The sequence below is a fragment of the Tamandua tetradactyla genome, chromosome 6 (assembly GCF_023851605.1).
Source record: "Tamandua tetradactyla isolate mTamTet1 chromosome 6, mTamTet1.pri, whole genome shotgun sequence".
NCBI lineage: Eukaryota > Metazoa > Chordata > Mammalia > Pilosa > Myrmecophagidae > Tamandua > Tamandua tetradactyla.
Window position 1 is genome coordinate 115,550,075 of NC_135332.1, and position 23,492 is coordinate 115,573,566.

At 38.3% G+C, this 23,492-nt stretch overlaps 1 long non-coding RNA gene across 2 annotated transcripts in view; it reads left to right on the top strand.

Annotated features, from left to right (window-relative positions):
* LOC143686302 (uncharacterized) overlaps positions 1-23,492 on the top strand; it is an 83,626-nt gene that overhangs the window by 24,774 nt on the left and 35,360 nt on the right. Inside the window, exon 4 of one of the 2 annotated variants that reach the window (XR_013177014.1) lies at positions 21,567-21,873. The exons of the other annotated variant lie outside the window; for it this stretch is intronic. This is a non-coding gene — a long non-coding RNA (uncharacterized LOC143686302). Of the gene's footprint in view, positions 1-21,566; positions 21,874-23,492 lie in introns of those variants that run through there. 2 annotated transcript variants of the gene reach the window in all.

The window sequence follows — 23,492 nt, forward strand, 5'->3', positions numbered from 1 at the left end:
TGTGATGGAATTCATTGTCATACATGTAATTTTATAGCTAGCTCCCTTCCCGAAGTTAAATTGTTGTCTAAGAAAAAATGATGCTATTTATGGACATATACCAGGGAAATTTTTCAAAGTACATTTTTACACTGTGCTTTAGGAAAAAAACCTATTAGTCATAGCTAGGAGGAAATACCTTTATTTTCTATGCCATGTAATTAAATACTTTATATGGAAATGAGAGCAAGAAAAAAGATGCCTACTGGTATTGCTTAAAATTGGCACCTGAAGAGAGTTTGGTTATATGTATCATCTCAAATATGTCTTTGAGTGAAAATTCCTAAAAAATAAAAACATCACCTATATTCAAATAGAACAAAAAATCCCTTGAGAAAAACAGAACATTTCAGCTATGTTTGTAGGCATTTTTTGTGTAACACATGTCACATTTACTTGTCCATATTTCAAATAGATCCTTTTTCTCAAAAAAACCTTCAAAATTATATACTTCAAAAAATCTTGCACTTTGTTAAACAAGCCCAACCAACCATACATGCCAATTCATATTTTTAGATGCATTTTAAGAAATTCAAAGGTACAGTTCAAAAGGATTTGAATTTATTCTTTTGATATTGGGATACATGAATGGGTATCTCATGTATTACACCAATATCCCAAAGAGTAAGATTAGTAAATCCCAGTAAGGTGCTCTTGAAAGAAATTGCAAAATCCCTGTTTTAGGAATTCTTTGAAGAAAAAGTGTGTCAGTATGCTTTTTATTTTACATATACAGATTGAGTAACATTAGAAACATCAACTTTATACTATCCCACTTTCTTTCAGTCTGGCAGGGAAGAGACTGTTAAGACAAGCACTGGTTTTTGTGCACCTCACTGTCATTCTCCCAGCTAAAACAACCCTAGCTGTTAATCAGGCCACCAGCAGAGTCCCTTGATCTTAAGACAATTTCAGTTCCAAGGAATAAAATTCATCAGTGGTTAATCAAGATTGGCATAAACAAATCGTGCTCCTCTATTTCCCTTTGTCAGTCTAGGTGAGGAGAAAACACTCAGTTTCAGCAATTAGATGTAATAGAGATTCTGCTGGGGCTAAAAAGCAAATAGTCTAATGAGAATAGTTTTTTTGTCCTTGCCTCTTTCTTCTGCTTGGGGTGCTGGAGCAAGGTCACAAGGTCACAATGACTGGAGCATCAGCAGCTGTCTTATGATCATGAAGCAAAAAAAGACATATTGAATATAGTAGGATAGAAAGGACAAAAAGAGACTGGTAGTTTAATGATATTACAGAGCATCTTCACCAAACTCGGAACAGCCTACCCACCTCCAGACATTTTATGTAAGCTAATTCAATATCTTTATTGCCTAAGTCACCCTTAGATGGTCTGTGGTTTTATGCTACTTTTCTTGAAAGCATTTCTAATAAGTTTAAGTTTTAATTTCTTAACACATTTTTAGTTCTAATTTTCATCATCTGTTTTTCTATACAGCAGATATGTTGGGTCTAAAATATCATTTGTATCCTACTGAGAAAAGCATTTTGTACTGTGAGTAGAAATAGAAACACTTTGTGGGGATAGGACTAAATCTTGCCATTTGCTTACTGTTTTAGGCCAGGACCCAGGCAGAACTTCACATTATATGGTCTGTGGCTCTCTCCTTTTCTCCTGGTTCTTCTTGGTGAGAATATGCCACCATATTTTCAGGGCCCCACCTCAAAGAACCATTCTAAATCAGAGCCCCATAGCCTGGATTTTTCCAATTATTTCTTTTTAGATAGTGGTGATTGTAGTCTAATTTACAGATATAAACATTCACTGAGCAAGAAACAGTGCTTCCTTCCTTTCAAACATATACCCCTTGCCTAATGCGTAGAAGTACATTTTATAATTTAAGTTTGTGCTTATTCTGTTTTTTCATTAAATATAATTATAATTCTCTATTGAGTTGTTATCTTTAGTGGCTTAATCCCATAATATTCCATTTACCTTTGGTGACATAAACAATTTCCTAGGCCATTTGAGTTATTTCTGTATTTATTTTTGCCCATGTTCTCACCATTGACATATATAAAACCATGGTTTCTTTTATTTATGGCCTTGATCTCTTAAAACAAAAGAAAATAATGAAAAATAATTCCTGCAGGATGGTACTCAGTATCTAGCACTCAGCAGATGGTCAACAAGCACATGAGTGTGTTCCTGAGTGCTAAAATCAAGGTGTTGAATATAGTTTGTAATAGTCAATATAGCAACATGTATTGTGGACTTTTCTTCAGATTATAGGAGAATATGTGTCATAGAAAATTTGGTAAATACTGAGAGGCACAATGAAGAAAACCCAAATTACTCATAACACGTAAATACATCTTAAGGCCTAACGTGATGCCCCCGGTAGAAAGTTCAAGGCCATGGAATTTGGGAGGGATATTTACACTCGGCCTGATTCTGGAGTGTCTTCAGGGTTGCATTTAATGCTGTGCATGCTCGCCACTCTTCCTGCTGAGGGCTTATGTTTTGCTACTTGTGGCTACTTTAAGTTAGCCACGCATTTTCAGATGTGTTCTTAAAAGCTGGCATTTCCTAACGACAGTCCCTTTGAAAGACACATAAGCGAGAGAAAAGAAGAGTGAATTTCCACTTGATTTTAGTAGTTTGGTCCAATCTGCTCTACTCGTGTGCTCAGGCTACACCAGGATGGCAGTGTATCATTTAAAAGTTTTGATCACTGGCCCTCTTTTCAAGGGAGGTGGATTAGGTAGGGAAGCAGAAGGACGATGAGGAAAGTCACCAGGACCCAGCAGGGAATAGGTCTCTTCCGGCTTGTCCGAGGGATCTCTGAAGCCAGAGGGAATCTTAGCAAATGATACCACAATCACTTCTAAGGCTGATATTTTGGTTTCACTAGGGAAAGTGGGGTTTGCATGGCTTCCAAGTCCAACAAGGCCACCCTGCTCAACAGAAAGGGTAAGATTTTTTAATGCCAGAAACATCAACAAAAAAGAGGAAAAGTTTCCTATAGCAATCCACTTTGAAAAAAATTTCTGTTTTTCCTCTTTATTTGGACAAAATAGCCAGCACTGAGACCATTAGAATGAACATAATTTCTCAAAATTGATCATTTCTTGATCACTCTAGTTCTGCTACCTCTCAACCACAGGATTCATTCACTTTGGCTGAATTTCTGTGCTCCTCTCTGCCGGATCACAACACACTTTTCAGCTGGAGATTTAACCCCTTCCCACTGGAGGAGAGCATAGAAAGTAAGATCGATTGCATATTTATCTCTTGAAGTTCATTTCACTATTGAGGAATTCTAAGTGACTTGAATAGAGATGTGAGGCATTTCTACTTTTGTCACCATTCTGTCCTGAGAACTTTCCTATTATGAAGAACACCATCATTTCATGAGGGTCTTCAGGGGAAAACAAACTCCTTTTCACAAATAAAACATAAAAGCAATCTCTAGGGACAAGAAAGCAGAGAAAGATCATGAGGAAAGGTGATATTTCCAGGATTTGGAAATGTAACTTTTGCATTTGATGTATTGCTGAGATTGGAAGTCCAGCTTCAGTTTCAAACCTGCTGGGTAACTCTTTCTATCATTAGCCAATAAAAGATGCCTCTGCTACATTTTTGTGGTTTATTCTCAGGGTTATAGGGTTTCTCTTCTTTGAGGATTTTTCCCAAGGCTTTGCTGCCTAATGAAAGGAGTTAATGCCCTTGACCATCAGCAAAAAAAAAAGTTACAAGCAGAGGGAAAATACATGATTGAAGAACTGAGCACTTAATTACAAATAGAGATATTAAAAGAAAGATCCCTTGAGTTAGCAGACCATAGAACAACATGTCAACGATTTTAGAATCTATTTCTGCCTCTCATTGACTTGGGGTCCTGGAATAGTTCTACGTTTCTGTTTTTTCAAAAATATATTGCATCATCATGATACTCATCATTTCTTTGGAATAAATGATGCTTACTGAGCAACCAGAATCTAGGTACTCTTCACCAAGGCAGAGAGAAAAATTATTTTCATCTGTAAGTGAAGGGCAAGAATATCAAATGAAGTCAGGAGGTCATCAAAAATATTACCAGGAATGAAGAAGTAGGGTATGATATTGGAACTATCCATGTTAGGGGCCCTGAAAGGATTTTATTTTTCCAGTGAGTTTCTACACATATAGCAGGGCGCTACAGCTTGAAGAACACCCTTTTACATGCCTGGAACTTAATACACTTGGTTTATTTTAAAGTCTAAGACAGGTTGTGTCCACATTTTACAAATGGGAAAGCTCAGTACGAAAGGGTTAAGAAAGCTCACTAAATCTTCTGAACTTGGTGGCTCTAGAGCATGTACTAACTTCTTAGACCTTAATTTTTTTTCCCCCCCATGGACAGGTGCTACTGTCAACAGCTAACATTGTTTTCCTGCTCTCTCTTCCCTAATTCTATCTGATCTCTTCTTATATTCCAAGTTTAGAACTGGAAATGTGGGGATTGTCAGAGTTACTTGAGAGTCAAGTACATGACTTACATACACAGACATTCCAATTGACCTGAATAGCCTTCAAAAGAAAGAAAGGTCCTCTGGTTTGGTTTGCGTTAGCAGAGGCAATTTCAGGAAGGATACAGCTCAAGGGACCTATGTTTTCTCATCCTTTCAGCTGTTTCTACAAGAAGAATGCTCCCTCCAAGCACATGGTCTGCAAATGGGAGGTATTTTCTCTTTTAACTCTGTTCGTTTTCCTCATGTAGTTGGTAATTTACTATCATCTATACTAAAATACCACCCAGGACCAGCACAACTCTATCAAAGCATTAAAAAACCACTTTCCCAGAGCGGAACTTCCTTCTGCAATTTCTCTGACAGATTGCCAACCTGCTCCTGAATATCATACTGCCATATAACTTCCACTCACAAGTCCAGAAATAAACAACAAGGTCAGGACAAGAAAGTATCTACTCCTTCTTAGGATTAAGGGAAGATAAGACTGGAAAGAATGAAATGGAATAAAGAAAGCAGGTCCAGTATGTAGATTTGTTCCCTTACATCACAACAAGATATAAGAAAGAGGCATTTTATTGGAAGGTGGTAAGGAGGGAGTTGGGCTGGGCTGGAACAGGGGATGCTTTGCTACTGCCTGACTTGTACTTCAGAATTGTCCACTGAACCACACGTCAGAGCTCAGAGAAGAAGTAAAAAGAGAGCTTTCCAAGATAATAGATATGGTTGCCCTCCAATTTTTTAAGGTTATCAACAAATCGCTATGTGAAACTATTATATTTACAGACTGAGTTATACCTGAGCAATATTTAAAATTGTAATTGGGAAACACAATTGCTCTGGCACATATTTAGTTATATGCACAGACACTGACATCTTCAGTGCTAAGAGGCACTTCATAGTTTTGCTTCGGGTCAACCCTATGACAGCGCAACTTCTCCAACTCCCCTCAAGCTTCCCAAAGGTAAACTACCCAGAATAGAGGAAACACAGCACCTCCATTCCCAATTCCAGGATGAGAAATGTTTTTTCAACTTTTTTGGACTTTTCCCTGAAGAAGCAGAGACCTTGGGCCAGTAAGTCACAGATCTGTGTCTGAGAGAGTAAAGGAAGAGGTTGAATTGGGCCTCAAGAGGGTTTGGAGAAGCTAAAGGAACTAGAATGAGGAGAGGATTTCTGCAGCTGGAGAGAAGGATCTTGGTTGGAAAAGGAAGCTGCTCTCAGGCCTTTCTCAAGACTCTGAAGGTCATAACTGAGTGGAACCCAGAAGCTTGGACTTTCTAATTCATCAAGGGAGACAGAGGAATATGGAAGAAAATATGTAAACTTTAGGGTCAGATCTGCATACAAATCCTTGTTCCACTCATTTTCTGTATGATGTTTGGATCTATTATTTAGCCTCTTCATTTCTATGATCTATATGTGAACTTCACTCATATGATCTATAAAATGGGAAATAATACCTATCTTACAGTATTTTTTGGAGGATTAAAGGAGACAAAAATTAATGCATCTATATAGTGCCTGCTCATCAAATGTAGTCCAAAAATAGTAGTTGCAGATATTACTCCTGGAATATCCACCCGGTATTCTAGAAGCTGCCACCATTCAGCACAGGACACTAGAAGCTAGGAGCTGCTATCAGCAAACTCTAGCTGCTGGCTTTCCACTTGTTTTTGCAAATATAGTTTTGTTGGACACAGCAATGCCTATTCATTATGTATTGTCTATGGCTGTTTTGCACTACAACCTCAGAGTTGAGCTGAATTTTAAAAATCTGACAGAAATTGTACATTCATGTGCACTGATGACTCTATCCAATAAATATTAAACTTCTTTGTCTTTTGCTAGAGTTATATTACTTCTCAGGGAAAAAAACTGGATGGAGAAGACGAATGTTTAAATTTTGACACTTCAAAGTGGTAGAAAATAATAGTGATGAAATGAAGGGGAGTGGAGCACGGGTGAAGGAATAGTCGATAAAAGGATGGCAGATATGGATAACTGTTGAAGCTCAGTGACGAGTACATAAAAGTTCACTGTACCATTGTTTTTACTTTATACATGTTTGAATTTTTTCATAGTAAAAAGTTAGAGATTTTTTTTTTTTTAAAGTAACCAGGGCTGACAGAAGACAGAAAGTAGAGTAAATGAGAACAGATGGTCCAGGGATATCTGTGGCCAGTAACTTCCTCAGCTTCTATAACGGGGAGCCAAGATATTCTGTTGAAAAATGACAAGTCAAGAATGATAGGTTTAATCTACTAGTTAAAATCGCATTGCTAATCACAGGGGGTGCCAGGGTAGTTCAGTGGTAGAATTCTCGCCTGCCATGCAGGAGACCGGGTTTAGTTCTTGCTCCATGCACTTCCCAAAAAACAAACGAACAAGCAAAAAACCCCTAAACAAACAAACAAACAAACAAACAAAAAGTCAACAAAAGGGGCTGCAGTAACAGAATACTCACACGGAAAAATAATGCAATGTGACCCCACCACACAGCATACAAAAAAAGATTACATTGATAATCAGGTACAGAACTAAATTAAAATATGAATAATACAAATTTGTGGAAAGATGGGGACAGTAGAGAGATTACCCTAAGCTGATTTCTCATCTTGCAGAGGCAAGATTTAACAAATTTGATTAAAAGTGGATAAAGCATAGACATATACAGGATTAATTTAGAGTTAGGGAACACAGTGACCAGAAGAACTTAAAACAGAAAATATTAAAAATAGGGCTGGAGATAAAAGGGAAAAAAGAAAAGAAAAAACAGGCTACTTTTCCCTGTCAAGAGCTCTGGTTAGTTCTTGGGGAATGTGACATGAATTCCAGGAGGCGATGGATCTTGAATGTGAACCCAAAGGGAAGTCAGTTCCCCACTATGATTTGCAAATGTTATTGTTTTAGCTTTCCAAATTTCATCGTCATATATATGATTTCAAAATATTGAGACATAAATATAGATTGCTAAATCTGAAATACAACAAATTATGAGAACAGAGAGAATGATATTTTAATCTGACAACAATAATTGTAAAGCATGGGATCCTTGACTGGGGAGAAAGATTAATAAAAGTTGGGCCTGGTGGTGAAAAGTTTAGGAACCACTGTAATAGATAATATTTTTGCAGGCTTTGGGGCTTCTTTTGGAATGTCATTTTTAAGTAATTTCTTACTGCCAAAATGCAATCTTAGGGCTTTCACACCCACTTGTCAGTAAAAATACATCCCCAGGATAGTTCCATTTATGTAATTTTAAAATAATAACACAAAAGCAAATCTAAAGATCATAAATGCTCAAAATGGGGGCAATTAGCTTTAAAAATACTTCCTTTAAATAAGTTATCTGATAACTTCTCAGAAATATGCATGGGGTTATTATTTAGCAGAAGCATCTGTGAGCTCTGCTCAAAATTTCCCTGTCATCTTCAGGGTACCCAGTCATATGCTTGTATTAAAGTCAAATGCACTGTGAATTATAGCCTTAATTTTTCTTTTCTCAGTGGGCTATTTGGGTATTACATTTATGCTTAAAAATGTTTGCACATCTTGACGTCAACATGCTGGTGCTGAGGACTTGATTCTTCCTCAGTTCTCTGTATTTATTTTCTAGCAATCAATCCAAACTGACATTGAATTTACAAGCTAAGAGATAGGACTTTCTGCCACCTTCTTGTTCCCGTGAGTTTTCTTGCTCCATAAAGCAGACCTTGAGGCAGTGACTAGATAAGCATTGTTTCATGGAGAGTTTTCTCTATCTTGCCATCCCCTTGTTCGTCTGCATTCTTGTTCCAAAGGTGAACATCTAGTAAATTAGCTCACATGGAATTCAATCACAAATGACGGAATCTTAGGCTCCACCAAGCAAGGTGAGAGGGAAGGGAAGAGTAGAGGAGCTTTGAGGACAGGGCTCCTTTTTGTATTTGTTTTGAAGCTGCCAACATATTTTTTGGTTAAACTCCACCCTAAGTATACAACACTCCTTCCTACTTATCCAGATCCTTCAGTTCACTTGAGGACACTCTGGACACTTGGCTTGATCTTTCTTGTTTTGTCCAAAACAACCTAGCTCTTGATTTTATATAGGTTTGTATGGCTTACCAGCAACTTTGTAGGTACTTTACTTCCTAACTAAAGTGAGGATTGCATCTCTTCCTTTGTTTATATCTTTGAACACAGCTGGCATTTACAGAAACTGTCAGGTAGACCCAGTTTTTCTGCTTCTCATCCCTTGTTGATGCTCCACCCCACGTCTGCTCTCTTAACAACATCCCCTGCCCTATGCCATTGACTCCTAACTTCTTTTTCTGTCAAAATATAACTTTTTGGTGTCTCTTTCCTTTAGAATCCTGTTATTTCCCCCTAAGTTGATCATTAATATCTAATAAATTAATCCTGTCAAGCACAGTTTCAGTCATATTAAATTATCAATATTTCACTGATGATCTACAAAAGTAGCAATTTCACATGGTTTGACCTAATAAAGTCTCAGTGAAAAAGTACTGTTCACACATGACATCTGATGGCAAAAAATTTTATGCCTAAGGAATGAACTCATAATGACATAATTTATCCTTATCAGTCCAGCAGGGGCGATATTTAAGGGACTGAAATGCCTTGTTGGCAATTTTCAAATAATGTCCTATGGGCAGTTTTCTAATTTGCTAATGCAAGAAGGTCAGCCCCCATCCTGGAAACACGCTAAATGAATGATCAACATGTGTTAACTTTCCTTCCTCCCTAAATACACCCCATATGAACAAGAAAGGCAGGAAATTGTCCAGCTGAAGCCAGGATGGATGGCAAGGGCCATGAATGGATGGAAGCTTACTTTTCCTACCAAACCTCTTTAGCCTACATGAAATCCAAATTAATAGACTGAACAAGATTGTAGGGAACAGGGGGCACATTGGAGAACAAGCTGTCTTTCAAAATTTCACATTCATCAAAAAAAATTATCAAAAAAAATCTGAGTTATTATTTGGAAATTATTATAATTTTATAAATCAAGATTTATTTGTCAACAAGCCCATTCAGGCAAAATAATGCCATCGTTTTGACTATAAACATAGACTGGATGGTAGAAGCAGCGATGACATTAAATGTGATGTTATTTATATTAAAAACATTTACAAACATCTGCTGTGTTATTTTAATATTATTCCTCTCTTTAGCCCTCAAATTTATATGAGCTTTCCCATCTGTACACTGAGAAAATTGGAATAGATACATACAGGCCTTTCAAATTTTATATTCTATAAAAGTACCTCTTGTAAAAGCTTCCAGGCAATATTCCTGAATATACCTGTAAGAGTATTACAGTTCATTAAAATCACATTTTGCCCATAACCTATAATTGACTTTGCATTAATTTTCAATTCCTACCTTCCTTGGTCTGAATTATTGACGTTTTGCTCTTTTTCACTGGAGTAAATTTCATTAGTGTTTCCATCCGAACAGATTCCTATTTGTATTGGCTTGTTACAGTTTTACTCAGGTTTTTGAAAGGAATCTATTCATATTGTAGAGAAATAGATGGCAAATAACTGAACATGGCTAAAGAAGAGAGTCTAGGAGAAATTGAACATGGTTAAAGAAGAGCGTTTAGGAGAGTAGTTTTTGACATTTTGAGGAGGCTGTACTCCATGTTTTAACTTCCAGGACATTACACTCTGCTCCAGAGGTATTTTCGTTTTGCCTTCATTATTTTTATGCCTGCATATCCTATCAGACTGTAAGCTTCCTGAAGCAGGGACCATAGATTACTCTGCAGCCTCTAACACATAGTAGGTGTTCAGTTAATATTCAAAGATTTCCCTTAAATTACAATGTCACACAATTTCACAGCCAGTGGAGAGCCTCCAAGATCACTGAAAACATTTTGTAACTAGGAAAGCCGAGAGCCCCAGGAGTTAAGACATCATCAGCTCAGGGTTAGGTTGATGCTATTGTCATGACCAGCCATAACTGTGACCCAGCCACTGGGGTTCAGCTTGTTTTTCTGTAAATGAGGCAGAGCCAACAGAATCTTCCCTCTTCTGTGATGACCCAAACCATGATGTGGGAGAAAACACTTTTTTGGTGGCTTGGCTCACGGTGTAGCAGTAACTTGCATTCCTGTTATTGTAGTCACTCTTTCCTTCTCCCAGAAAAGATTTCTGGGTTGTGTTGCATCTCCATGTACCTCCAAGGAAAGAGATGGATGGGGCCTGAAAATGAATTTTGTTGATAACATAGGATGTTGGAATAGACTAAACCCAATAGACCTTTAAGTGAGTGTTGGTTTAACCTCTCTAGACCTTAGCACTGCATTTCATGCCAAGCTCACACATCCCAAGCTCCTCCAGCCTCAAAGGTTGAAACAGAAGAAAACTAGCTCCCTATGTTTTTCCAATTATACTGCTTGCTGCTCCCTGAAATAAAATACTGTGAGAGCTAAAATATTTTCAGGCGTGTGTGAGTTTTAATACTAACATCCCCTTATCTTATTTCAAGAATAACATAAGTTTATTATAGAAAAAAATACAGATAAGGGGGAAAAAACAAAATAAAATTCATCTGTAATCCTACCACATTGAGATAACCATGGTTAACATTTGGTGTACATCTGCACAAAAGGATTCTGCAGATTAGGTATAATTTTACATAATATTAATTACATGTATTTCTGTGGCAATGCATGTACTTTTAAATCTTTGTTAATGTCCATATTATATTCCGGCAAATTGATGCACAATATATTTTTTTAAATTTTTTGTTGATTAAAAAAAATTACAAGAAAAAAACACAAGCATTCCTAATACATGCTGATTACGTTCTACATATATAATCAGTAATTCACAATATCATCACATAGTTGCATATTCAACATCATGATCATTTGATGCACAATAATTTATCAAATTCTTCCCCATTAGATATCTAGATTATTTGCAATCTTTAAATATTCAGTGATAATTTAAGTATGCTCAGTAAGTGTTATGTTCATTATTTTCCTCGTCTTCACTCTTTGGGTGTTTTAAAATACTGACAAAGGTCATTTCTAACATGTGGCATGGCACCATTTTTATGAGTTAGTTTACAGAGATTCTGCTGAAATTATCTTCTCAGGAAACATCACATTTGAATAGAGGAATCTGTTTTGTTATAACGTGTCTTCCAGTATCCAAGCTAGCTCACACTGACCGGTGAATAGGGAAATGATGACTGTGTATGGAGAAGGGTGTATTACTTCATATGGAATCATTCCTAGCGTGACAATGTTTTACACCATTAAGTAACAGCACTTGAACATAAAGTGCATGAACACTGCTGAATGCAAGCTATAGAAGAATTCCATGGCCTACTGGAATTTCTTGCACCCCGCAGCCCCCCTCATAGCTGAGTTTGTTCACACACTCTATCTTAGCACAGTTCTCCCCACATGTGTGCATCTTCTCCTGGTCTCCCTCCCTCAGCAAGCTGCGTCTTTCCTTCCTCCCATCACACCACTGTCACCTTAATATTTTTTTAGAACTCAACATGTCTTTTAACTGTGCTGCTATTTTTTTTATTTGTTTGTTATTTTTTTGTTAGTCTGATTACAAAGTTGCATAGGTTTTCTGTACAGGATCATTTTTTCACTAGCCCTGGTATTTTTAGTATGATTTTGCAGAATGTGAACTTACCTAGAAATGCATAGATCATGTTGTAGCCAAAACCTTTATCTTGTGCCCAGCCCCCTAAGTAAAGATAGATGAATAAAACCAGATCACCAATAATTCCTCTCCCCATATTTTACAAATGACCCCCAACCCACAAACAAAAGGAGAAGAATCTAGCAAAAAAAAGATCAATACCAAACCAACAAGGAAGCTGATAAACTTCCATGATATAAACTTTGGAAAAAAACAGAACATTTTGGTATAGTTTCCAATCTTAGTGCTGCCCCTCCAAAAAAACTGTATCAGGGGAAGAGAGTGAGTCAAGAAAACCCAGAGACTTCTCCTTTACACACCCCCATTGTAAAGCAGTGTATACTAAAAGAATGAGTAACCAGTTTTCTCGAAATTAGAGGGAAAATTCTCAAGGGTAGAAGCCCCTACTTACTATCATCAGTAGTTCACTAGAGGCATGAAAAACTCCAGATTAAGTAGTTTAAAATTAAGAGTCCATGCTCTAAATCTGCTCTGCAACTAATTGCTGCAAGGTGCTTTGAAATTTATTGCTTTTTTGTGTGTTATTTTTCACAAAAAAGGAAAAAAAAGTCAGTTGTGATGATAAAAAGATATTTATTCCTTCTAGCCTCCGGCTAAAAGGAGCAGTTAGAAGGAAAGATCTGAGAGGATGGTATGGTAGCCCACGACAAACTCTGGGATCTGTCCTGTAACTATTTGTCGAAGAGTGCTTTGAAAACTGCTACTTTTTTCTCTTTGCTTTGTCTAAATGTTATGTCATACAATAAAAAAGTTCAAAAAAAAAAGTCAAGAGCCCATGGTCTATACTCAAGAATCCAAAGCAGAAGTAACCTGCCCTGGGAATGAAAAGCATGCTCAGGTAGAACAAGGGTTGGGATGGTGGTGAGTCTGGTGCAGGGCATTTAACAAAATCAGGGGAGAGAGCAGAGTTTAGATTGTCCAACAAGGCTGTTCAGGCTACAGAAATGAGGTAATACTACAACTCCCCAACCTGCAAATGGTTGCTTGGAGGGAAAGGAAGTAAGGGTCAAGAAAAATCTACACCCGTATCAAAGTTTTTGGATGTCTTGAGGAGAGCTGCCCATAGAAATATAATCAGAAATAATTTGGTAATCATGAAAATATCTTACTTCCTCCCTCAAAAGAAAGAGGAAAGAAAGAGAGCAAGAGAAACTAAAAAAGAGAAATCTGTGTAATAAGGCCTCCAATTTACATATGTTACAATTGAGTTGTGCAAAGATTTATTTTCTCTGTAAGTGCTCTGGTCTTCTTCACAAGCACCCCACCCAAAGAGATGCCAGGGGAAATTCCAGTAAAGTTGTCCTTATTCTGTGATTAAAATAGATCTGGGGTGCATGGGTGGTTCAGTGGTAGAATACTTGCCTTCCTTGTAGGAGGCAACCGAACCTGGGTTCGATTCCCAGGCCACGCACCCCCCCAAAAAAAGACTTGTAGGTAAATGCTGAGCCTCTTTATGTTTCAGTTGTCACACGTATCACCTCTATATGCACTGAGAATCCCACCAGACAACGCTACAATTTTTGCTTTCAGCAAACATATTTTAAAGAATTTATGAGGAGAAAAATAGTCTATCCTATCTACCCAAATATTTACCATTTCTGTTACTCATTCTTCATTCCCAATGTTCCAGGTTTCCCTCTTTAGCTTGAAGAATTTCTTTTAGCACATATTTCAGAGCATATCTGCTGGTGATAAATTCTCTTCGTTTTCCCTCATCTGAGGAGTCTTTATTTCACCTTGGTTCCCGAAGGATATTTTTGCTGGACATAGAATTCTGATTGGCACTTTTTTTCTTTCAGATCTTTAAATATGTTGTTCTCTGTCTTTTGGCCTCCATGTTTTTGATGAGAAATCCACTTCATTTAGTAACCGTTCCCCTATGTGTAATGTGTCAAGTTTCTCTGGTTGATTTCATGATTTTTCTTTATCATTGTTTTTCAGCAATTAGATGACGATGCGCTGGGTATGGTTTTCTTTGAGTCTATCCTATTTGGCCTTTACTGAGCTCCTTCAATCTGTAAATTTATAACTTTCACAAAAGCTGGCAAGTTTTCAGCTATTATTTGTTCAAGCAAATACATGCAATGGGTATGCTTAGACAAAGGGAATTTATTAGTCACAGTTTCAAGGCTAAAAGAAAGTCCAAATCAAGGCATCATCAAGGTGACACTTTCTTCCTGAAGACCGGCAGTCTGGGGCTGGCTGCCAGTGATCCTTGGTCCTGAGCTTGTCACATGGCAGAGCCCATAGCAGCATCACCTGGCCTCTCCCTTCTCTTCTGGGTTCCATTGATGTTCAGCTTCTGGTTGCTACCTCCGTGGCTTTCTCTCTCAATTTTATTCTCCTTATAAAGTACTCCAGTAATAGGATTAAGGTCCATCTTGATTGAGGTGGGCCACACCTCAACTGAAGTGGCTTCACTCAAAAGTCCTACTTACAATGGGTTCTTGCCCACAGGAATTGATTAAGTTTAAGAACATGTTTTTCTGGGGTACATACAGCTCCAAACCACCACATCTGCTTTCCTTATTAGATTATTTCTACTGACCTATTGTCAAGTTGACCAACTCTTTCCTCTGGTATCTCTATTCTGCTACTGAGCCCATCCAGTGATTTATTTTTTTATTCTAACTCTTGCATGTTTTGGTTTTTAAATTCTATTTTATTTTATAGTTTATATTTCTTTGCTAAGAGCTTCTCTAGCCTTGCATTTATTTCAAGAGCATTCACCTTTATCTCACTTTAAAGACTTTGTCTGATAATTTCAATATCTGGGTCTTATCAGCACTGGCACCTGCTGATTTTTTTTTTTTTTTTTGTCTTGGAAATTTATCAGATATTTTGTATGCTGAGCAATTTTGGATCATATCCTGGGCATTTTGGATATTTTATTGTGAGACTCTGGGACCTGTTAAAATCCTCTAGAGAATGTTGATTTGTTTGTTTTAGCAGGCAACCAACCTAATTATGCTCAGTCCACAAATTCTGTCTTGCCTCTCCTGGGCAGTGGTTCTAGTTTTCTGGAACCAGTTGCTGTGTTGTTTGGACTGGCTCTGCACGTGTGTCACTCAGTGGTTAGTCTGAGGCTTGGGTGGAGGTTTGTATCATAGTTCAGACCTTAAAGCTTTTGCCTTGTTGCTTTGCATGATTAGCTCAGGAATGAGCCCAGAACTTCCGTTAGTTCATACCCAGAATTAGGGGATCCCTATTTTACTTTTTCCTCTCTAGAATCCATCTACCCACCCCCCTCAACTTTCTGGCTCTCAGGAATCCCTTCACCTAGCTCTCCAGCTAGAGAGCTTGGGTCGTTCTCTAAGAATTAGAACCGAACACTTGAGCTGTCCTCGTGGTGAAGTAAGATAAAGGCGAGAAAAAAAAAAAGACAGATTCCCCCACACTCTTCAGACCTCAGGGGCCAGGAGAGAATAAAGACAAAAAAAAAAAAAAAAAGAGAGACAGAAAACAAAACAGATAAGCCCTTCTACTCTCCGCTGTACAGGGGCCACATTTCTCTATCCTTTGGCCACAGACAAGGAGTACTGCCCTGAAACTTTTTTGTCTATACCTGATACTCATTTCCAGGATACCAGTCACCCTTAGACTAAAGCCAGGAGAGGTTAAAAAAAAAAAACAATAAATTCACTGCTGCAGTGAGGCATGCTTCAAGTTTGACTTCCCTCCCCAAACTGCCTGCTGTTTTACTTTTCAGAGTGTTCAGGTATTGCTATTTTATTCTGTCCAGAGTTGTTGGTTAAAATCAGCTTTAGAGGTATGCTGTACTAGGTTTACTGCATTTTGGCTGTAATGAGAAATTCCTCATCCTTTTTATGTAAATGCCCAGCCTCTTGGATTCTCTCTGTCTCTATCTCATATTCCCAGTCCGTATCTCCTGTCTCCCTCCACCCAAACTAGCACATTCCAAAATGCACAGTTTCTAAGATCAGGAGCCATCACATGTTCTCTCCAAAATAGTTCTAGGTCACTGGGGAGGGACGTGTGTGTGTGTGTGTTTGTGTTTGTGTTTGCTGCATAACCTCATGTTGGCAGAGTAGGGGGGCTTCAGATTCCCTTCTGTCTCTGGATACCGGCACCTTGACTGATGGGTTCCAGTCCTTGAACCAGAGCTATCGGGCACTTTGGGGCATGTCCCGTCTGGCATTTTGGGGGCAACTGGTGGTTCATTCCCTGGAGCCCCTGGTCCCAGTCATTTCTCACTGATCTCAATGTCCCCATTCGCTTCATCCTATTTCTTGTGATCATGCACCTCTCTTTGACCCTGTCTGGGACCTGGAGAAGTACCTCAGCCTCACCATCTGCCTGTCTGCCTTCTGACATCTTCTCACCTTGGCTCCTGTGCCATGTCAGAAGTGGCCAAGGCTGGTGTTTCTTCCAGGGCCTTTCAACCTCCTTATTATGCTTGGGGAAGCAAGCCCCCCACTCAGTCTTCTCAGACTCCACTATTCCCACCTGGGTGTTTATAAAGCCCAACTTCCCACCTATGCCTAAGGGCTGGTCCTAGGAAAACAATGGACATGGGAGAGAGGCCCTGGCTTCCTCCTAGCTCACTTATCTCTTCTTCCCTCCTTCCCACAGTATCTCAGGTGTGAAGCCTTGGTCTGCCCACCCTGCCCCTTTTCTCCCTGTCTGGTGTAGACGTCTCACATGTAGAACATTATCATCTTGTTCCTGATAGGTTTAAAAGGAAAACAAAGACATTTAGAAAATCCTTTGCAGCAAGGACAAAACCGTGATTAAGAAGAGAGAAGCCAAGATAAAGACTATGTGCCGTATTCAAAAGCCAAGACTGGGGCACAATATTTTCTGTGTGACCCAGACATTGTGCTCAATAGGTTGTGATTCCAACGTAGAGGAAAGAGACATCTTCAAGTATGCAAGAGTTCTGAGATATTACCACCTACAAGTCTTTCTTGAAAAACCTGTTCAACAACAAAATCTGGCCAATCAAAATGTGAAATAAAATTAAAAACAGCAGTAAAGAAGCTGGTAGGAAATTATTAGTGGTGGATATTGAATCCATTTAAACGAAGATCAAGTAACTTGAAATTACACTTACAGGATAAAATAGGAAAGTTCTATTCTTTGAAATAAAAATAATTCTAATGAGAACATAGCAAACAAAATCAGGAAATAAAGGAGGAAGAGTTAGAGAGACTGTCAGAGAACACATTTTGACATCTGATGATTCGTAGGTAACAAAATAATAATTTGAAAATGAAATATATACAGAATGACCAAAATTTCTTCATGTATTTCTATAATATCTTTCTTAACTTTACTATAAATGTTTAGGACCACATCTTGTAGTAGTAAAAAACATTTAACTTAAGTGCAGTAATTTTTCAAGTTTATTTTAATTTTTATTTCTTCTGCTAAATAAGAACATCTTATTAAAATTGTGTGCAGAGTAGTATCTCATTTTATGCAATTATTTATATCAACTTCTTCCCACCCACTATTCTTTCACCCTTTCATGTGTATATGATATTTTCATAACAAGATAAGGTAATACAAAATATATCTGGACTTGTGTTACATTATAACAGTATGCATACAATAGATATATACAGTAAAGTATATCCAAAATTACGTGTCCAGAAATCACTGTCATTTGTATTGTACTGTTTGATTTGCTTTTTGTAATGAACATATATCCTTCTTATACAAGAATTAAGTCAGCCCTCAGTTTAGGAACTTTGAAAGATGCAGGGTGAATTGAATAAGTTCTTACTAATGAATTTTCCTAATTGCTGGAGGACCAGCAAAATGTGGCAGCAATGAAGCTGTTTAGCAGAGGCTGGTTAGGCTGATATTGAATGGTCTCCTTATACCCACACAAGTGCGATCATACTCAGTAGACCTGGTAGTTGTCGTCACTGGATTTTGATGGAAATTAGAAATTCAAAATACATTCTTGTATGGACTTTTGGGAAGGAATTGTGAATACTTAGCCTTCCGTTTCTAAGATTTCAGCACCTAGCAATGCCTGGCACACATTAGGAACTCAATAAATGCTTGCTCAATGGAACTGAAATAAAGTTTTTTGCATATTTGAATGCAAATTCAAATATGCAATATGTGGAAGAGAAGTATTACGTTCTTTTTAACATCAGATAGCAAAACAAGGACTGTGGTAGAAGTTGTTGGAAAGGAGATAACTCAATATAAAGAAAAATAGAGCTCCTCAGAAATCAAGTGGGCTGCTTCAGAAGTGAAATAGTTTCCACCTCAACACATCCCTGAGAGTCTTGGAATTTATTTGAAGAACATATTTTAAAGCAGTTGCATGCATCACAGACCGTCTCTAACCTCAGACCTGTCCCCACCCTGAGAGTTGATGACTCTATTAAAGTTGAAAAGGTAAGTGAGGAACAGCACTGGAAGACTTTTAGATGCAGATTTAGTGGCTTTGATCCTGCTCAGTGCCCTATTTTCCCACTGATGAAAGGAAGGGCTGCTATTACTTTTTCCAGTACTAAGACAGATTGATTCTACAATCTGATGTATGTGATGATCTTATATAATTACATTTCAAATCAATTCGGCAATATCCATTTCCAACTGTGAACCGTGCATCCTGCAAGGTTCTGAGAGGGTAGCTTTCCTCCATCTCTTCACGTTTTTAGTCTTAGAGAATATAACTGTTAATGGGGATGTGTCCCCACCTGGATTTAACACTGTCTGTGAAAAACAAAAATCAGTTCTTCAAATTCCCATTGCATAGTTTCTAAGACCACAGTGTTCGGGTGTTCTATGTGTAATTAACAACATCTGAGACTTACTTGTTAGCTCCCTCTTCCCGAGGGATGCATTCCATCAATAATGTTCAAGAACCCACAGAAGCCTCTTCCATTGCATGACTGCACGGACGTGAAGAGATACAACATTCATCTGAACAGTGATTTAAAATCATCCTAAAAAATGTAACCCCAAGGAATAAAAGGAACAAGTCTTTTTTAAAAAGGTAGAGCAATGAGATAGCAGGCTTCAGCCACCTATTAAGATGAGCTAAGTATGGGATGGCATTTGTTTATTTTTTACATTAAACTAGCAGCAATCTCATGCAAAAAAGAGTCCTCCAGAAGCATCCTCTCAAATGCATTATTTTCCGTTATAAAGCTAATATAAAATTTCAAACAGCTACCCCAAATTAAGATAATGACATTTTATATTATTCAAATTAAATTTTAAGAAATAAGGTACAGATTCTCTATCACAGATTCTCCCCATCATCCTCGTCTCTGTGTTATCACTTTGAGTTCTGTTTACCGCAGGTAGTCACCGGGTGCAAAGTAACCAAACCCAGAAGATGCAGGTGTGTGATACGATGAAATCTGATGGAGCCCAGAGTCCCTAAGGAAAATAAACAGGAGTCATTGATTTAAATGAACTTAAATGTTGCCTCTAACCCTAAAGTCATTGTCTGCCCCTACCCTTCCTTTATCTTCTAAATACATGCATTTTAGATGACACAAGCATTTGAACTTGTAGTTAAATTTGGGGTAACTCTTCAGAAACTGAATACATCTTGCTCATCACTGCAAATTCCAAATAAATAACACCAAGGGCAATGTCTCATTAAACCTCATCAACAAGCAACATTTGTTAGAACTCATTGCCTTTGACAGAATGCCAACCAGAACCACTCCGCATTACTACTAATTAATAAAAAGCACCTTTGAGAAAGCATTGCTGCTAAGTGAAATGAAACAAGCCTGGTTACTGCATGTCTGTTAACTCTAAGAGAATCACAGATAATTTAATAAAAATCACTTTCAGTTGAAACCAAATTGGTCTCAATTCACAGTAATTTTCTTCTGTTTCCTATTCTCCGATACAGTCATTGTTTTGAAATTTTTCAAACTCACTTTTACTTGGTTTGCTGTTACATCTTTAATTTGAATCCACAATTTTTCACTACACAATTTTGAAGAAAAAATGCATTATTCCAGAAAAAAAAAAGCCGATAAAATGTGTTTATTTCTTCTAGCCTCCTATATTCTGGAGCAGCTAAACGGAAAAATCTGAGAGGATGGTATAGTACCCCATGACAAACTCTGGGATCTGTCCTGTAACTACTTGCTGAAGAGTGCTTTGAAAACTACTGCTTTTTTCTTTCTTTGCTTTGTATATATGTTGTATTATACAATAAAAAAAGTTTAAAAAATGCATTATTCCCACATTGAAAAAAGTCATGTCTTCCAGTTTTACATGGTTTCAGGCTTGTAGTCCCTGACATGGCCACTTTTTGTTTTCACTGATATATCTGTTACATTTCTCCAAGCAGTGATAGACAATTTACAGTTTTCCTTAGGACTTCACCACACATTTAATGTCCAAATAGAGGAGTCTCTAAGAGGAGGCTATAGAATAAATTACTTAAAAGCAGCTTTTCTTTGTTGTCAGTTACCAATGCCTCCAGAAACTTGTGTTTTAACAACATCTGGGCACGTTTAACCAAGAAAGACACAGGAAAAGAACATCACACCACAAACTAACATAGCCTAAATATTTCTGGGTCTTCTTTCTCTTCCTGTAAGAGGAGAAAGCACAGTGTCACATTCTTAAGAAACACAATGCCAACCTCCTACTGTCTTTCAAAGTAATGTATTTTTTTTCTTCTGAAGTTCTTTTAAGGCAATTGAGGAAAGGGTTGCATGACACAGAACACAGCAAAACTTTCTAAAAACCCAACTTAGACATTTTCCCCTTTCCCGAAATTCCAGCCTCTTTGCATCAGTTCAAATCTCTTTCTAACCAGTCTGCTGAATCTCCTTTCCTATGGCTTCTCTCCAGGTAATTTCTGGAGTATTTCTCTGAGTCTTTGCAAGCCCATTCAAAAATGTTGAGAGATCTGGGGTGCAAGGGTAGTTCAGTGGTAGAATTCTCATCTGCCATGTAGGAGACCTGGGTTCGATTCCTGCACTTCCCCCTCAAAACAAACAAACGAAAATTCTACAAATGGTGCTGCAGTAATGGGACACTCACATGGAAAAAGAATGAAATGTGATGCCCGCCATAGAGCATACAAAAAAACCCACAAATGTTGAGAGAGCAACCCCATTTGCATCCTCATCTATTTTACCCTTCAGTCAATCAAAAGTAATCTTCAGAACCAGCTTCTTTGAAAGATCAGCAAGAAGATGATTGGAAGTATTAATCCAACAGGGATTATTTGGGGGATGGAGGATTAAGGGAAGTCCTTCATTTCCCTTGTTCTATACATACCTGGGACCAATATCCCCTCCCCAGTCCTTCCTCCCCAAGGAAAAACAGCCAGATTGGGACCAGGGTGGGGGTGGGGGTGGGGTAGACTGGTTAATGGTTTTGTTGTATTTTCAGGCCAGGTGGAAGTACAGCTTCTGTGAAGACAACCTCCTCTCCTCAATAATGTTTCGTTGGAGGCTTTACAGAGAGAATTAACTTGCTTCATGAAGCGGGATGGGTGGGAATGGACCAGGGCTGTGGGAGATAGTTGGAGCTCAGATGAAGCCTGCCTGAGTAGGACAACACTGTCAACATTGGCTGGGGCCACAAGCAACCCACTGATGCCTTCCTCAAAAGTTGCGGAAGAGTAGCTTCTGCCTCAAAACACTGCTTCTGTCAGAAAATTGTGACGATCAACTCATTTTGTTAAAACAAGACACTTGAATGCCATCTGCTGATTGCTGTAATAAATAGATAGCTCTATGAAGTTGATAATGCATATGGCGCCCCCTTGGGTTATGCGGTATCCAACCTGTACAGCTATACCTGTTGACCCTGGTTCTGGCTATTGGGCCTTTATCTGTGGCCAGCACCTTGATGGTAGGGTGGGAGCATAACTAGTGAGCCAGAGGACATGTGGAGCAGAGGAAGCAAATTGAAAATGGTGGCTACCAAGGACCAAAGAAAAGGTCCTTTCTCCAATATTCTAAAGAAAGCCCCAGGATTCTATCCAAACAAGAGAAGATGTCTACGAGGAATTTCCTCTGATAGTATGGCAAGAGAGGATTATACTGTGCTGGTTTGAAATTACGTGTGTACCCTAGAAAAGCCATGTTTTAATCCTAATCCCATTTTGTAAAGGCAGCCGTTTCTTCTAATACCTATTCAGTATTATATGTTTGAAACTGTAATTAGACCATCTCCCTGGAGATGTGATTTAATCAAGAGTGGTTGTAAAGCTAGATTAGGTAGAGGCATGTCTCCACCAATTTGGGTGGGTCTTGATTAGTTTCTGAAGTCCTATAAAAGAGGAAACATTTTGGAGAATGAGAGATTCAGAGAGAGCAGAACGACATAGCCACGAGAAGCAGAGTCTACCAACCAGTGACCTTTGGAGATGAAGAAGGAAAACACCTCCTGGGGAGCTTCACGAAACAGGAAACCAGGAGAGAAATCTAGCAGATGATGCTGTGTTTGCCATGTGCCTTTCCAGATGAGAGAGAGAAACATGACTGTGTTCACCACGTGCCTTTCTAGATGAAAGAGAAACCCTGACCGTGTTCACCATGTGCCTTCTCACTTGAGAGAGAAACCCTGAAGTTCATCGGCCTTCTTGAACCAGGGTCTCTTTCCCTGGATGCCTTTGATTGGACATTTCTATAGACTTGTTTTAATTGGGACATTATCTCGGCCTTAGAACTATAAACTAGCAACTTATTAAATTCCCCTTTTAAAAGCCTTTCTGTTTCTGGCATATTGCATTCCAGCAGCCAGCAAACTAAAGCATATACTAAAAAAAGTAATTAGTAAACTACCTGTGCTTTACTTCCCTTGAAGAAAAGAGGGAGTCCTTGTTTGCTTGAGGAGTCTGAATGGAATCTGTAATCTGTACTCCAGGGTGACACAGTATAACAGGCTGTCCTTGCTCTGCTACCCAGATGCTAGAATACTTTCTCTAGAGAGGTAGACTAGTGCAATAGATTAGAGTGGCCTTTAGCACTGGACTACTTGGATTCAAGTACTAGTTTTGCTACTTACCTACTGCCACAACGAGCTTAATTGAGCCTGTTTCATTTTATAGATAACAGAACCTACCTCATAGAGATGGTGCAAGGATTACATGAGAGTTTCACACATAAAATAGTTTGAACATGGCTAACCACTACCAGTATTATCCTGGTCACACTAGCCCCCATTACTTCCATATCTATTGGAAGACTACAGTGCCTAGAAAATAATAAGAGTTGGGGGTGTGAGTGGGAGGAGTGAAAGAAAGGAAGACAGAGGGTTTATTGTCTTCTGGCACATGTAAAGTGCTGAAGGCAAAGGCAGAAAGAGAAA